A 17,986-nucleotide genomic window follows, 5' to 3' on the forward strand; every position below is an offset into this window, starting at 1 on the left:
CTGAAATTCCATCATTCATATATATATATGTGTGTGTGTGTGTGTGTGTGTGTGTGTGTGTGTGTGTGTATACATATATATATATATAATCAGGGAGCTTTGTGTTGTAATTTAATAAATGCCACCAAGTGAAGTCATGCCACACTACAGAACTCACATGGGAAGTTTATTGGAAGAGGGGGAAAAAAGGCACAGAAAAAGGGGTAGAGAAGGGGCAGAGTACGGTTCCTAGGGACAAGAGTAGCAGCAGAGATAAAAAGAAAAAGAGAGAGAAAGTGAGACAGGAGGTGGACAAGACCCACCTTTTAAAAGGGAACGTAACTAAGGTGCACAGGGGAATGCTTTAGTGGCTGCAGCTGAGGACATATCCTATCAAGACCCCAAGGGCAGGCCGGTACAGATGCCTGAATACTAACACTTTGGAAGGTCCTTGTTTAAAGGAAAAAGACCAAGTAAAATGTTTTAGTCCTCTTCTTTTTCTCTTTGGTAAATGAGATTGTCATATGGTTTATGAAGTAAAGTGCATAGGTCAACAGGCTGATAAGATAAAAACGCAGGTCAGAAAAGTTCGAAGAAACTCTCACTCCACATAAACCACAAGGAAGTGAAGGCGTGTGTTTTTGCTGTAAATAGTTCATGGTCTTGTTTGTGGGGTTTTATTCTTAGCCAATAAGGTGAGGTGCTCCTCTCTCTCCCAAGTCCCCTTTGTTTTCTGTTTTTTAATACCAGGACGAAAGTGTGAGACCTGAAAAACATTCAGTCACTCAACACAAGTTTTGAGTTTCTTTGTGCCAGCAATTGTTCTTCGAGGATACAGAAAGAGACTAAACAGTCATGTCAGAATTGTTATATTGTAGTGGAATAAAAAGAAAAATCAGAAAACCCAGAGAAAAGTATATAATGTATCAGGTGATAACTGAGTATGTGAAAAGGATCAGGCACCCAGTCTCTCCAGATCTATAAAAAGTAACTTTCTTGCATTTTCATTTGATCTCATTGTATCTAACCTGACCAACACACCTGGACTTGAGTCCTCCTGCCTTCAGGGCTCTTCTAGAGTGTGTCTGCTTTGGCTTGTGGCCTTTCTTAGAGCTAGACCTTGTGGGGCCCAGGGCAACCTGGCCACACATAATGGGGCCCAGACCATGTGGAGTCCACAGCAGCTTGGCCACACTTTTGGCCCAGGGGCCCAGACTCCAGAGCTGCCAAGGTTCCAGGAGAAGTCACAAGCTGCCACCACCCACGAAGGGCCAACATCTAAAGGGAAGTGCCTGGCATTCCAACCTTTAGATAAGACCACCAGCTGTCCCCGAGCCCAGGACTCAACTCTTCTCCTTTGCCAAGATTCCTAGACAAACTCAGTCAGCCAATCAGGAAAATAATCTCACCCCAACCTCTACTATGATAAAAACAAACAAACAAACAAACAAACCAAAAAACAAACCTACCCAGACTAGGCTTGGGACTCCCTGCTCTGAACCACTGCTTCAGACAGACCTGGAGAGTCCAAGGCTCTTTGCTTTTATGTGCAGGACTCCTAGTTGGTTTTTGGGAGACTCTGTGATCTGGGCATAACAGTCAACACTAAGATTTAAAACACAGGGCTAGAGAGATGGCTCAGTGGTTGGGAGCACTGATTGCTCTTCTAGAGGACCCGGGTTCAATTCCCAGTATACCCATATGGCAGTTTACAACTGCCTGTGACTCCAGGATCCAGCACCCTCACACAGATATACATATAGGCTAAATACCAATAAAATAATTTAAAAAAAGATTTTAAACACAAGAATATTGTTATTGGCAAGAATAATAACAATCAGATGCCTAGCTATTGAGCAAAGGCTCCTTTCATAATTATTTATTAATGAAATACATTTTATAGACATAAAGCCTCTCCTCAAGTTCTAGACTGAGGAGTGTCACAACTCAAAAATACATTTAAAAACAATTTCAATTTAGCCTTAAAAAATTAAGGGTTGGATAAAGCAAAGAAAACCAGCCCACCAATCACAATCCCAAAGAACTTAGACAATAATGAGGACACTAAGAGAGACATACATAGATCTAATCTACCTGGAGAGTAAAAAAAGACAAGATCTCCTAAGTCAATGGGGAGCATGGGGACCTTGGGAGAAGGTTGAGGGGAGGTGAGCGGAAGGGAGGGGAGCAGAGAAAAATGTACAGCTCAATAAAAATCAATAAAAAAATAAAAGAAAGGAAAAAAAGAATAAGCCTAAGGATAAAAAGTCAGCACTTTGTGATCTTGGAACTGGTTTATGGCTCAGAAGAAAGCACGCTACATGCCACCAGTTACTTTGTCTCAAATTAGTTGTTTTTCTTTTGTTATTCTTAGTGCACACATATTTATTCATCTATGCACTTCAATAAACATGAGCTGCTGAGTCAAAAAAAATTCAGCGTTGGGTGATGGTGGGGCATGCCTTTAATCCCATCACTCAGGGAGTCAGAGGCCGGTGGATCTCTGTGAGTTCGAGGCCAGCCTCATCTACAGGATGAGTTCAAGAACAGTCAGGGCGACGTAGAGAAACCCTGCCTCAAAACAAAACAATAAAACAACAACAACAACAGTAACAACACAGAAAACCACTCTAACCAATCAAACAAAACTTTCTGGCTACCTGTAGTGACACATACTTGTAACTCCACAGAGGGATCAGTTGACCCCTCCAAGCAGACCGCCATGATGGAAATCCAACCCTGGTTTCTGTATACAGCAGGATGGGCAATCAAGGCTCTGTCAGGTTGCTGAGGTCCATGCTGGGACCCCATGTCGTCTCTGTCACGCCATGGTCTCTATTCATGGACATATCATGCTTTACTTTTGTTTCCTAACTGTTCATTCCAAACACAACAGTTAAATTCTTTTTTCTTTGTTTTGATTTGATTTGCTTTGTTTAGAGTCAGTGTTTCTCTGTGGCTTTGGAGCCTGTCCTGGGAACTAGCTCTGTAGCCCAAGCTGGCTTTGAACTCACAGAGTCCCACCTGCCTAGGCCTCCAGTGTGCTGGGAATTAAAGGAGTGCACCTTGCTGGTTAGATTATTGTTACCCCCCCCCCCCCAGATTCTTTTATAGTGTAAATTCGACAAATTAGCTTTCACTCAGAACCTCTAATGGATGCCCTGAGGGTGTAAATCTGGAGTCCTTTAAATTGTCTAGGAGGCCCACGATTGGTCTTTCTCGGCTCCTTTCTTTTCTGGCTTTCAAGCTACACCTTTCCCAAATTACCCTCCACATTTTCTGTCCCTTGGACCGTGTGGACCCGTCCCCACTGAGAATTTAATTCTTCCTTCACCTTCCTTTTTCCTCTTTGTTGCCAATCTTTGCCTAAATGCCACCTTTTCAATCAACTCTACTCTAAACCTTAATCATCCTGTTCAATATGACAGAGGACAACACTTTCTCTCCGGAAGTCCCTAATGTTCTTTATCTCACTCTCCGCTTTCTCCCTCTTATTTTAGTTTCTTTGCAATATTGAGAATTGAACCCAGGACCTTCCTCATGCTAAGTAATCACTACCACTGAGCTAAAGCTCCAGATCCCCGGGAATGGTGTTAATTGTGAACTTGACAGGATCTAAAATCCCCAAGGAGACAAGGATTATTTATTTAGGTTAGATCACAGTGAGCGCGCGCGCGCGCGCGCGCGCGTGTGTGTGTGTGTGTGTGCGTGTGTGTGTGTGTGTGTGTGGTCATCTTGATTACATAGATGGACATGGGAAGACCCGCCCACTGTGGGCGGCACCGTTTCTTGACTAGATTCTGTACTGAATAAGTGAAGAGAGGGAGCTGGACAGCAGCTTGCATTCATCAATTTCTGCTTCTTTTATTTATATATTTATTATTATTATTTATTCGAGACAGGGTTTCTCTGTGTAACAGCCCTAGCCCTAGCTGTCCTGGAACTACCTCTGTAGACTAGACCAGGCTGGCCTCCTCAAACCTCACACACAGAGAGATCTCCCTTCCTCTGCCTCCCGAGTGCTGGAATTAAAGGCGTGAACCACTGCCACCTTTTTTTTTTTAAAATTTCTGCTTCTTGATTGTGGATGCAGTGAGACCAACTGTTTCAAGTTCTTTCTGCCTTGATAAATGATGGACTATATGGTTGAACTATGAGTTGGAATTAAGCCTTTCTCCCTTAAGTTGTTTTTATCAGCATATTTTATTACAGCAGCTAAACCAGAAACTAAGATAGCCCCCTTACATTTTTGTTTGTTTGTTTTTAGACAAGGTCTTGCTAAATTACTTAGGCTGGGTCTGAACTCACAGTACTGCCTCAGACGTCAAAATAGCTCGGGTTTCAAATTTGCACTGTAAGCCTTTTCCTTTTAAATGCATATCGCTTTTAAATATGTTTCACCTATTGGTTTGTTGTTGTTGTTCTAGACAGGGCTTTTCTTTTCTTTTTGTTTTTTGTTTGTTTGTTTTTGTTTTGTTTTTCGAGACAGGGTTTCTCTGTAGCTTTGGAGCCTGTCCTGGAACTAGCTCTTGTAGACCAGGCTGGTCTTGAACTCACTGAGTTCTGGGATTAAAGGCGTGTGCCACCACCACCCAGCCAGACAGGGCTTTTCTATGTAACAACTCTAGCTGTCCTATCTAGTTCTGTAGACCAGGCTGATCTCAAACTTACAGAGATCCGTCTTCCTCTGCCTTCCAATTGCTAGGATTAAAGGCCTGCACCACTAGTGCTGGCTTGTTTTTTGTTTTTTGTTTTGAGACAGGGTTCCTCTGTGTAACAGCCTTGGCTGTCCCAGAACTCACTTTGTAGAACAGACTGGCCTTGAACTCAGAGATCCTCCTGCCTCTGCTTCCCAAGTGCTGGGATTAAAGGCGTGTGCCCCCACCATCCAACTCTACCTATTGCTTAATGTCATTTTTCCTGCAAGAACCCAGGTATCTTGGTTGATTTTGCTCACTCACATCCTTTAAACACCAAGAAGTGGGACTGGACAGAGAAAGGGCTCAGTTAATAATGAAAAGAAAGTGTAGTCACTGGTCAAAGCAAGCAAATCCAAACACGCTGGTAGTGTGTGCATTAAAATTAAACAGTTCAGACTTAATCACTACCAGTGATATCAAAGTGGATTGGAGCGTTTCATGGTTTGGCAGTGAATTTACTTTTGTTACAATGGTTTGGGAAGTCAGTGAGTTGTGCATGTATATAGCAGCCAGCAGAGTCATGAGGGAGACAAGGAGGTAGCTCAACCCCACAGGACCAAAGAGCCAGTGCTGGTTAAAAGTTTGGGAGTCTGACCCTGAATCGTTTATTTTAGCCACGTTTGAGCATAACACAATTTGGTGTCAGTTTTTCTGATGATAATTAACACTACTATCTCATGTGCACAATAGAGCACAAAGTAAGCCAAATAATGATCAGCTGTGACTGCATTGAAATTCTTTGCAAAGTCCAGGATGTCTTCCCAGAGATGCTGAGAAAAACAACTCACGGTAAGGGTCTGGGGGAGGGTTGGGTGTAGTCTTGGACACACTGCCTAGAAGTCACTGGGTTTTAACCAGGTCTGCTCCCAGCCTTCTGGGTGAATGGCAGGTCTCTTCCTTTGAAGGAGCAACTCACGTGACCAATGTTCCTGATTCTCCTAGTGCTTATCTACAAGTATACAGACCTCTGCACTGTCTATATTTAGTCTTGCAGATAGTTTGTCTATTTATTTAGACAGGAACTCCTGAACTCAGGATGGCCTTGAACTTGTCATGCAACTGAGGATGACCTGAAAGAACTCTTAAAATGCACAAACTTCCAATCTTTAGCTACCTAGGGCTGGGATCACAGGGGTACACCACCGTGTCTGGCTTATACAGATGATTCTTCTAGAATCTCAGCTCTTATAATCACCAAAGCCTTGTCATGAACATCCTGGAAACAACCTTCCTTGGTTTAACCACCTAAATAAGGTTTGGTAAAAGGGTTTGGGTTTCACGATGTCATCGGCAGTTACTAGGGCAACGGCCTGACATCCCTTCTTTTTATGTTTAAACAGTACTGTTTATGCAATTCAACATTCCTTTTTCTTATTTGAACTGATTTTCTCATCAGTTTTGCAAGAGAGTTAAAAAATTATTAGCAATACATTGTGAAATAGATCTTTTGCTAAAGTTCAGTGTGTTTAAAGAGTCTCCCTGAGACCCCAACCCACAACATCCACAACATTCTTTTTCCTCAGTCCGAAAGTGTTCTTAGTTTTAGTTAAAAATGACTTTTTTTTTTTTTTTTTTTTTTTGGTTTTTCGAGACAGGGTTTCTCTGTAGCTACGGAGCCTGTCCTGGAACTAGCTCTTGTAGACCAGGCTGGCCTCGAACTCACAAAGATCCGTCTGCTTCTGCCTCCCTGCTTCTGCTGGGATTAAAAGCGTGTGCCACCCAGCAAAGCTGACTTTTACACATACTTTAATTCAAATATACTTGGTTTATCTCTCTTTAGCTAAAAAACATACCTAGCCTTTTGCTTAAATCATGTGTATTTCCTAATTAATTTGTTCTCACTTAACTCTCTAGCATTTTGGGTGGAGATACATGCATGTGGGTCCCATATCAGACAAGACTCTGAGTCTCTACCTGAGGGTGCTTAACAGAATAATTAACAAAAGTACAAGATTTGTGTTTTGTGTTGAGATGAAGGAATGTTCCAGAACACATTTTAGCTTTTGGTCTTTTACTGCTGGTTATCTGATCTATGTGTTGCCAGCATATGCTGAGTGTTCTATTGCAATTAGAATATCATCTTCTCATAAAGTAAATTCTGAACAAATTTACATAAATTGGAAGAAACTTCAGAGCACAACATTTTTAAAAGTTTAAATGGAAAAGTGCAGGTTCCTTTTTTAATTGACCTGATATTGCTATTTGTAATTTTTTTCTTTGCACTGTAAATTTACTGGTTTTGCAGAGCTGTTGCACTCTGTATGAGTTAAGAATAGCTTCAGATCCAGGTGTAGTTGGTAGAGTGTCAGAGTTCCAGCTCTGAGGCGGGGGGGGGGGGGGGGGGGCGCTTTGTTACAGCTGTGAAGGGGAAGGCTGCCCCCAGCGGTAGTGTTCCAGCTCTGAGGGGGAAGTTTCTTCTATGGAAGTGTTATAGCTCTGAAGGGCAAGGTATACTGGCAGCCTGGAATCATGGAAAACCACAAAGCCACAAGAAACAACAAACCTCGCATAAGAGTTTTATTTATTATTTCTCTTTTAGATTGACTCAATCTTGTGTAGCCTTGGGTGACTTTGAATTTACAGAGATCCATCTGCCTCTGCCTCTGCGGTGCTGAGATTAAAGGTGTGTGCTACCACTGCCTGGCCTTTATGGCTAACTAGTGTGGCTAGCGATGCACTCTGATCTTCAGGGAAGCTTTATTTGTTACAGCACAAACAAAATATCACCATAATGCAGGGGGCCCTGCAATTACTAAGAGAAAACAGTAACTGATATAGTTATATTGAGAAAGAAAAAAAAAGGAAGAAAGGAAAGAAGGAATGGAGGAAGAAAAAAAGCGAAAAGCATCAAATGTACAAAACTGGGAGCCAATTCTATTAAATACTTAAATGTGCAAACATGAGGAGCTAGGACCCATGTAGAAAAACCGAGCATGCTGGTATATACTTGTAATTCCAATGCTGGGGAGTCAGGGAATAGAGGATCCCTAGGGCTCTTGGGCCAGCTAGCTTCAGGTTAATGAGAAATCCTGACTTAGAAAACAGGGTGGACAGCTTGCTTGTGATGTCTTTCCCAGTTGTGGTTTTTTTTTTTTTTTACTGAATTACCCAGAAACTCTCTCGTTGTTGAAACTCTTCCCGGGCCCTCTTGGATGTCCACGGAAGGCCATCTCGGTCCTGTCTAGGTGGAGCCATCCCCTCTTCCCCATCTGTTTTCCATTTTCAATCCTTTGGCGAGAGGAGCTGCTCTCTGACTAAACACATTCTTTTCAGTCTTTGAAAATGATCTTTACACTCAGCCAAACAGCCATCATTCCTGCTTTTGAAACGATGACCTTGAAGTGAAAGCCGGCACCCAGCACGCACCTAATCATTCCTCTCTTTTTTAATGGTATTTTTGTTCTCAACATTTATTTACTGTAGCTTTTTGTTTTATAGATTTCACAGCCTCTCCAGAGGCTTTTGTGGCGCTTGGGTGTGTTTTTATTTCCTTGACACTTAGTAGTTGATGTCATTCAGCAAGTATAATAGGTTCTGTACAAACAGATCCATAATGTCCTAAACCTTCCTTCCTTCCTTCCATCCTTTCTAATAGGTTGTTCCTACATTTCCCATGCTGACCTTGAATTTGCTATGTATCCCAGGCTTGCCTTGAGCTCACTGTAATTCTCCTGTCTCAACCTCCTAAGTGTTGTGGTTGTGAGTAGTGTATGTGCACAACCACACCCACTGTAAGGGGCCTTTTCATATAACGAGATTGTGGTTTGTCGTGGACATTATCGTACCCTCCACAGGGATTCCCCAAGCTCCCATATGTGGCTTTCTTCCCATAGCTTTCCCGTTTCACGTCTTCTTTCTCTGTGAGAAGAGAGCATTAAGTGGGGGAATTGTTGGATAGCAGAAACGAAGCTTATTTTAATGCTTTTGGCTGGGTTGCTAGCAAGGTTAAAGGACGAAGTGGACTCTATAAACTTCATGACTTCCATCCATCCTGAGGATGCTGTAGAGAGTTTGACAAGCAATTAGAACGATTTCACAAGCTCGTGTGTGTAAACCACTCTGTACACTAACTGTGTACAGAGGCTTTAGATTTTATCCTCCTCAAAAGAAAAAAAAAACCGTGTGGTGGTGGCGTACGCCTTTATTCCCAGCACTTGGGAGGTAGAGACAGGTGGATCTCTGTGAGTTCGAGGCCAGCCTGGTCTACAGAGCAAGTTCCAGGACAGTTTCTAAGGCTACACAGAGAAACTCTTTCTCAAAGAACAAAAAACAAAGCAAAACAAAAAACCAAAAACACTGTGACTAAGGCAATATAGAGAAAGAACTGTTTAATTGGAATTTACAGTTATAGACGAATAGGAATCTGTCATCATGGCACGGAGCATGGTAGCAGACGGGCAGCCATGACACGGAACACGGTAGCAGGCAGCCAGCCATGACATGGAACACGGTAGCAGGCGGGTAGCCATGACACGGAACACGGTAGCAGACGGGCAGCCATGACACGGAACATGGTAACAGGCAGGTAGCCATGACACGGAACACGGTAGCAGGCAGCCAGCCATGACACGGAACACGGTAGCAGGCGGGCAGCCATGATATGGAACACGGTAACAGGCAGGCAGCCATGACACGGAACACGGTAGCAGGCAGCCAGCCATGACATGGAACATGGTAACAGGCAGGTAGCCATGACACGGAACACGGTAGCAGGCAGGCAGCCATGACACGGAACACGGTAGCAGGCAGCCAGCCATGACATGGAACATGGTAGCAGGCGGGTAGCCATGACACAGGAGCAGCACCTAAGAGCTCATAGCCTGATTCTCAAACAGGAAGCAGCATACTGAGCATGGTGTGGGTCTTTTGAAACCTCAAACGCAGTCCGAGTGACATATCCCTTCCAACAAAACCACACTTCTTACTCCTTCCCAAATAGTTCCAGCATTTGTGAACCAAGTATTCGAACATACAAGTCTATGGAGATCATTTTCATTCAAACTAACCATGGCCACAGGGTACTTTCTACAAGTGAGAAGTTACCAGTGTTTGTCCCAAGCCCGTATCAACATAGTTATTGGACAAGGCCATTCCTAGAGAACCATGGTGAACATTGTGACAATCTGCATACTGCTTCATTCTTTGGATTTTAATGTTTTTGTGCTCACAGGTCTTCTGGCATTCCAAAGGTCATCACAACAATGGACAAGAATCTGCTTAGTTTTTAGAACACCATGCCATTCAGACTTCTAGTTTGGGCAGGATCAACCTTAATTTCATCTGTAAACTCACCCAGTACCTATTTCCTACCTTAACCACGATGAGGGAAGTGGTTTTTCTAACTGACTTGTGGGAAATCATGACAATATCTTACCATGAAAACAGCAATTATGCTTTCAACAGGTTGAATACCTACCATGTGTTATATATACTGCCTGGCTCTTTACATGTGTCTTTGTTATTTTGATTGAAAGATATTCTTTTAAGGTTTGGATATTGTGTTGGATTAGAAAAAAACTGGCTCCAATAGGGAGTGGCACTATTAAGAGGTGTGGCTTTGTTGAAGTAGGTATGACCTTGTTAAAAGAAATGTCACTGTGGGATGTGCTTTGAGGTCACCTATGTTCAAGCTATGCCCGGTGTGGATCACAGACTTTTTCTGCTGCCTGTGGATCAAGATGTAGAACTCTCAGCTCCTTCTCCAGCACCATGTCTGTCTGCATCACGTCTTACCATGACGGTAATGGACTAAACCTCTGAAGAAAGGCACCACCTCAATGAAATGTTTTCCTTTATAAGAGTTACAGTGTTAGCCAAGTGGTGGTTGTTTTCCCAGGTCTTCCTTATAATAAAAAGGACGCACGTCAAGGAAGCAGAAAAGGAAGGGCCCAAGATGGCAGCGGGCAGGTCAGAGGTAATGGGAGTGGGCGTGGCTTGTCCCTTAAAGCGACAGGAAAGCACAACAGTGGTGGCGCACGCCTTTAATCCCAGCACTCAGGAGGCAGAGGCAGGTAGATCTCTGTGAGCTAGAGGCTAGCCTGGCTACAAGAGCTAGTTCCAGGACAGGCTCCAATGTTGATTGCCTTGGCGGGTTACTTAGTCTAGAGTTTGTAACCCGCCTGGCAGTTCAGTCATTCCAGGAGAGGCACTATCTGGAAGATAATGGGTTAAGAGAGAAGAATGAGGCTAAGGGGGGGGGGTGTTCCTGTGAAAGCCTCGGTTTATTAGAGATGTGGTACAGCTTATATAGGGTAAGGAGTTGGGGGGTGGGCACAGGGGCCTGGGCTGTTGCCGCGTGGTTCACATTGGTCACGTGGTCCAGGAGGCTACCTTCGGTCAGGTCACCTAGGCCAGGAAGTCCCAACTAGGAGTTGACACACCTAGTTCTCTAGATAGTTTGGAATGTGGAGCGGGTTCCACTAACAGATAGCTCTCCATTAACAGCCAATTTGGGTGTGGGGTAGGCTCTGTCAATAGAAGGATTCCTAACACAATTAGGGGTGTGGGGTTCTCTGCAGACTCCCCAGGGTGATGGTTCCCGCAATGATTTTAGGAGGACACGGCTCCTGACACTCCAAAGCTACAGAGAAACCCTGTCTTGAAAAACCAAACCAAAAAAGAAAAAAAAAGAGTCATGGTGCTATCTTCACAGCAATTGAAACCCTAACTGAGACAGATTGATTAGGTGGTATGAGAGATTTTAGGAGGTGAGGGCTAGTTGAAGGAGGGAGACCACTAGGGGTAGGTCCTTTGAGTTATCTTGGTCCCGGCTCCTTCCTTTCTCCTTTGGCTTCACCTGCTACCATCAGGTAGCACTTCTGCCCTGTGATCTCACGGCTGTGGTGGTCTGCTCCACCCTGGGCCCAGAATCAACAGAGCTAGAGTCTATGGACTGAAAGTGCTGCACTCGGGAGCCAAGATAAATCACTCCTCCTGCAGGCCATGTTCGGTGTTTTGATTGCCAGTTTAGGAATCCTTTGGGATTGGTTAGTGGGAGGTTTTGGGGAAGGTTTGCCATGGCAGAGAAACCGTGGGATGCTGTAAACAGAGCTTACTTACAGTGTGATTCTGCTAGAACACCAGATACCCATGGAAAGTCTAATAGTGAAGACTACGCTCACGAGGTTCCAGTTTCAGATGAGAACAATGACTGAGAATAAGACCATTCATGTCACATTCTGACAAAGCACTTGCTTCACGCTGTCCCTGTCCTGAGGCTGAACTGAAAAGTAACAGACTAATTAATCTGGTGTAAGAAACGTCAAGGCATTGCAAGTGTTCAGGCGATGGCATAGCTATTGTTGCCTGTGTTTGGCCAGATTTACAGTGAGAAACAGGAACAAAAAGCAGAGCAGAAAGACTTGACAGATTTATGGTTCGTCCATAAGAGCCTGTGTAAAGTTAGCCTAAGAAAGTCATGGTTGTGAAAGAGACTGGGAACTTTAAAAAGAAGCCAAGTATTTTGCATAAAGGCAATAGGAAAGATGCCACGAAAGCATCTCTGAAACTGGCCGGACTGCACCCAATGCAGGTACAAAGGTTTAAAGGTCTTTCTTTTTGAAGCTCATTTAAAAGCCCACCTAGGAGAAGAGAAATCTGGGTAGTGTTGCCGGTCCAGAAATGTCTAGGGCAGTGTTCATCATTTCCAGCCACCCTGGCATTCAGAAGCTACCATGATCATGGTTCAAGTGAGACAGACTGCTGTTTGAGCTGGTTGAGGGAGATCCAGGCATCATTCACGTATTGCTGGTTTTATAGGTATACAGAATGCAAATGAAGGGGTCGGGGGAGCCAGAACCCAAACCTTCAAGCAAGCGTCAGAGGGTAAAACAATGTGTGTAGCAGAGCCAGGCTTTCTGAAGGGGACTGGTGAGGTGTGCAACTATAGCAGCGGGTTCTGAACGGTTCTGGAGACCCCAGGAAGTTAGAGACGCTAGGAATGTGGACTATCTGCCAGGCAAAGCCAGGCGCCATGAATGGAGTCAGTGGAAGGGAGAGAGGTCTGTGTGCTGCAAATGGCCAAGCCATATGAGTGGCCAGGACCTCAGGGGCACACATCTCAAGGCTACGTGCCCTGATGCCAGCCATGAAACTATAGATGCCGATTCCGCTTTAATCTAATTTTTCTTTATCTGTTTAATTGGGGCTGGCTTACAGTTTCAGAGGTTTAGTCCATAATCATCATGGTAGGGAGCATGGCAGCATGCAGGCAGATGCTGGAGCCGGAGCTGAGAGCTACATCCTGATCTGTAGGCAGGAAGAGAGAGAGAGAGAGAGAGAAAGCTGGGGCCTGGCATAGGCTTTGGAATCCCAGTCAGTGACACACTTCCTTAACAAGGCCACACCTACTCCAACAAGGCCACACCTCCAAATCTTTCTTAAATAGTGCCACTTTCTAATGACTAAGTATTCAAATATATGAGTCAATGGGCACCACCATTCTTTTTCAAACCAGCACATTTTTGATTTTTTTCTTTTATTTTCTTCCTTTAAAAAAAAGATATTGTCTCACTATATGGATTGAGCTGATCGATGGCCTTGAATTCACTATATTGTTCAGGCTGGCTTTGAACTCTTACTAGTCCTGCCTCAGCTTCCCCAGTTCAGGATTACTGACATGTGCCACTTTACCTGGTTTTGTTTTCTGATTTGTTTTGTTTTGTTTTGTTTTTTGAGACAGGCTTCCACTGAGTAGCCCTGGCTGTCCCGGAACTAGCTCTATAGATGAGGCTGACCTTGAACTCAGAGAGCTACTTGCCCCTGCCTCCCGAGAGGGATTAAAGGCCTGCACCACCTGGCTCGTTTTCTGATTTTTTTTTTCTTGAGATTTATTTATTATGTATACAACGTTGTATGCCTGCAGGCCAGAAGAGGGCACCAAAATCTCATTATGGATGGTTGTGAGCCAATATATAATTGCTGGGAATTGAACTCAGGACCCCTGGAAGAGCAGCCAGTGCTCTTAACCTCTGAGTCATCATCCCTCCAGTCCCTTGTTTTCTGATTTTTTTTAAATAGGGACTCACAGTTAAGAGTTTGCCTTGAGTCAGCCTCAGAGGAAGTGAGAATCTCAGAGGATGGAACCGTTAAGGCCATGGAACCTCCTGGAGGTGGCCTGAACGGACTTTGTGTGATGAGATGGATATGAGGCTTTGCAGGGGCAAAACATTATGGTTTGGATGTGAGGTGTCCCCCAAAGGCTCCCATAATGAAATTTTGGGTTTTTTTTAGCTGTGTTTTGGAGGTGCTAGAATTTTTAAAATTATATTTATTTGTATATGATGTATGTGTGTGTGTGTTTGTGTGTGTGTGTGTGTGTGTGTACACATGTGCATACACATCACAAGACAACTTTGAGTCACTCCTCTCCTTTCACTCTGTGGGACCTAGTGATGAAATTTGGGTTGTCAAGCCTGGTGGCCCATGCCTTTACCTCTGAGCCATCTTACTAGATTGGTTAGAAACTTTAGAAACAATGACAGACTGGAAGAAATAAGCCCCTGGGGACAGGTTTTTGGGGGCATCTTGTCTTTGCCCCTTCTGTCCATCATGGGTCTTTGCTACATCCTCCTCCTGCCAGGATGTTCTTTACAGTGGGTCCAGACTCAACAGACCCCAAAACTGTAAACTGAAATCTCTGACCCTGAGCACAGATAAACCCCTCTTTCTCTCAGCTATACCTGCCTGGTATTTTTGTCACAGTGACTAACAATTATTGCTCCTCTAACAAGCTGTTCTAGATAACTTTTCCGAGTCAGCCTCTTCATAAGATATTAACACCACAAATGTACACTGTTTATTTCCTAAGCATGTATCTGGAATTCATATTCAAGACCAGTGAGATCATAGTGTGTGTGTGTGTGTGTGTGTGTGTGTGTGTATGCATGTGTCTCTGTGGTGTTGGAGATTAAGTCCAGAGTCTCCTAAGCATGTGCTGGGCCATGGAGCCACACCTCTAAACCCCGAAGCAAGGTTGAAAGATCCAACTTTGCCCTCTTTCATGGTTGGCTTCAATTGTCAATTAGACCAAATTTAAAATCAACTGAGAAGAGGGTTTTAATGGGGGGGGGGGAGCTGTTTAGATCAGATTGTCCTGTGGGCCTGTGTGTGGAGAGTTGCCTTGCATGTTAGCTGGGGAAGAAAGACTCACCTACTGTGGGTGGCACCATCCCCTAGGCATGAGGCCTGTATAATACCTGAATAATGGTGGGGACAATGAACTGAGCGTGTGAGATACGCAGGTCCCTCACGCTTCTGCTGCTGTGACTCCCAGCTATGATGGACTGTAACCAGGAACTGTGAACCGTAATAACCCTATGTTGCTTTTGACAGTTTTTTTTAAAATTACAGAACCAGAATAGAAACTAAAACATACCCTTACTGAAGGTTATATTATTTCCACTGAGATGCCATTGTGTGTGTAGTAGCTTTATATGTATACACATGTTATATACATATACACATCTATATGCATATATGCATGTTCTTTCTCCTTTTCTAGAGCTCAAGTACTTGATAAAATTTTGATCTTTGAACATATTGCACAACTATCAATGTTGTGGGAAGGAAGCTTGACTCATTTAAAGAAAGGCTACCCTTCCAAAGAGAACTCAGCTTCTAGGTCAAGCCTGGACAGATCCAGCTGTAGGCTCAATGTATACTGGTTTCTTTGTGGCCTCCTTCCCTAGGTCTTTGAAGTGGATCCTGGACATTCCTTGTGAGAAATCTGAGAAGGAAACCAAAAGACAGACACAGCTTCTCGACAGCCTGCTGCCAACTTTCTTAGGAGCTTAGATCTTGGGGTAAAGCTTTAAAGACCGTTTTTAAAATGTAGACCGAAGCCGGGAGGTGGTGGCGCACGCCTTTAATCCCAGCATCGGGATGCAGAGGCAGGCAGATCTTTGTGAGTTCGAGACCAGCCTGTTCTACAGAGCTAGTTCCAGGACAGGCTCCAAACCCACAGAGAAACTCTGTCTCAAAAAAACCAAAAATAAAATAAAATAAAATGTAGACTGAAATGTCTAAGGTTTCAAAGGCTTCTTCAGTTTTCTGTAGTGTCAAAGGGCTAGAAATTGTGGTGGTGAGGGAAGGTTTTGACAGAGGATCGTTGAAAGAGAGGAGATGGACCAAAAGCACATTGGGGGTCAGGGGCAGAATGCTATGGTTAGATACGAAGTGCCCTCGGCCTCAAGGCTCCTGTATTGAAGGCTTTCTCTCCAGATGGTGCTTCTATTTTGAGATGAGCTAGAAACTTCTGGAGGTGAGGCCCAGCTGGAGGAAGTGTGGGGGTGGTGATGTGGTCTTGAAGCAGAAGAGTGAGGGACTGCTGGACAAAGAGAGGCAGCAAGAGAAACAAAAACAGGAGAGGCAGGAAGCACATTGGGAAGGGGAGGGCCTTGGTATCCAAGGCACTGGCTTGGTCACTTGGTGTCCCTGGTCAAATCACTTAAAAGCTCTGGATCATAATTCCACTTCAGTAAAAAGGATTATATTTTCTATTTTGGAGTCTATGTGATATTTGCACGTACAATTTCTGACATGAGAAAGATGCTTAATTGCTGAAGAATTATAGTTTATCTATATAAATATAGATATATTAGAAATAAAAAGGTTTGAATAAATTATATTTAAGTAAGGTTTTTTAAATTTTTTTATTTTTATTTATTATTATTATTTTTTATCTTAGAAGGGGTTTCTACAATACGTACCAATACATATGGGCACAGCCACAGGCATTTCTGGGGATTGGGAAGTAAAAGCAGTTGGGAGAGGACCTATGGAGTCTCAAAGGAGCTCAGTAAAAAGTACATTAATTTCTTATTCATGTTTTGAACTATGTGAGAAGTGAAATGAAGGAGTCAGCAGATAGAGGCCAATGGATGGGATTCATTAGTGATCAACGCTTTTCTAGAGAGGGGTGCTTCCTTGTCTGAGCAGTGGGGTTCCTAGTGCTTGAATCTAGGGTTGGATCCCTGCAGCCATTGGCCTTAGGTAACACCAAAGCCCAGCTGTTTCTTTTTTGAGAAAGGTATCGCTCCCGAGGGGCAGTGCAAGCACATGGAAAGCGCTAAATCATACCTCACTTCTTCCAAACTCACCAACCAGGCAAGTTCACTCATCTTCTCGGCAGAGCGTGGGAAACCCGGGGATTGTGTTAACTGTGCACTTGTGTGGACCGGAGCCACCAAGAGCTGGTCAGGGATGAACCGTTCTGGGTCTGTATGTGAAGCTAGCCTAGCTGAGGAAGTTAGGGAGCCTTTAGAATTGGCTCCGGAGTGGGGGATAATGGAGGAGTGAGTGCTTGCTGATGTCTGATAACTGGCTTGCCGGGGATGGGGACCCACATTATATGAGGGATCAATTATAATTTGTAGATCATAGTAGCAATTATTATAATGATGAAATGTTAAGATCTACATGGCCAGTTGAGTTTCCCAGAATGTTCTTACGGATTTTTTACTCAGTATTTGTCTCCAAAGTGAATCTGTGTTTTCAGCTCAGCAACTTTTTGACAAATGGTCATAAAGATGGTAGAAAGACAAACTAAGAAGCAATAGGCAGGGTATGGAGGCACACACATTTTATCCCAGGACTAGGGAGAAAGAGGCAGGTTGATCTCTGGGACTTTGAGGTCAACCTGGTCTACATAGAAAGTCCCAGGACAGCCAGAGCTTTATAGAGAAGGCCTGTCTCAAAAAACTAATACCAAAACAAGCTCATTGTAAGTGCGTGTAACTTACATCTTAATAATAGCTGCATTTAACACTCCAGATGGTAAAAATCTGTGAAACTGATCACTGAGGAAGACTGCTTAGTCCAAAGTAGATCCTGCAGAGTTGGTAGATTACTGCCCTTGTAACAATTCTTTTCTTTCTTTTTTTCTTTTTCTTTTCTTTTCTTTTTTTGCTTTTTCGAGACAGCGTTTCTCTGTGAAACAGCCCTGGCTGTCCTGGAATTAGCTCTTGTAGACGAAGCAGGCCTTAAACTTACAGAGATCCACCTGTCTCTGCCTCTGTGTGCCACCACTGCCTGGCTCTGTAACAATTCTTTTTCTGTCCTGTGAGCCAGCTCGCAAATAATGACATGAAAACTTCTTATTAATTATGAAAGCTCAGCCTAAAGTTTAGGCTTCTTCCTAACTAGCTTGTATTACTTAACCCATTTTTATTACTTTACATTCTATCACGCGTTGTTACCTCTCCTCCATCTTGCACCTCCTGTTTCCTCTCATCTCTCCTTGTGTTTCCTCTCATGCTTAGATTCATCCTCCTCTTCCTCTTTCTCTCTAGAAATCCTGCCTGTATCTC

Source organism: Microtus pennsylvanicus, chromosome 3 (genome assembly GCF_037038515.1).
Source record: "Microtus pennsylvanicus isolate mMicPen1 chromosome 3, mMicPen1.hap1, whole genome shotgun sequence".
NCBI classification, from domain to species: Eukaryota; Metazoa; Chordata; class Mammalia; order Rodentia; family Cricetidae; genus Microtus; species Microtus pennsylvanicus.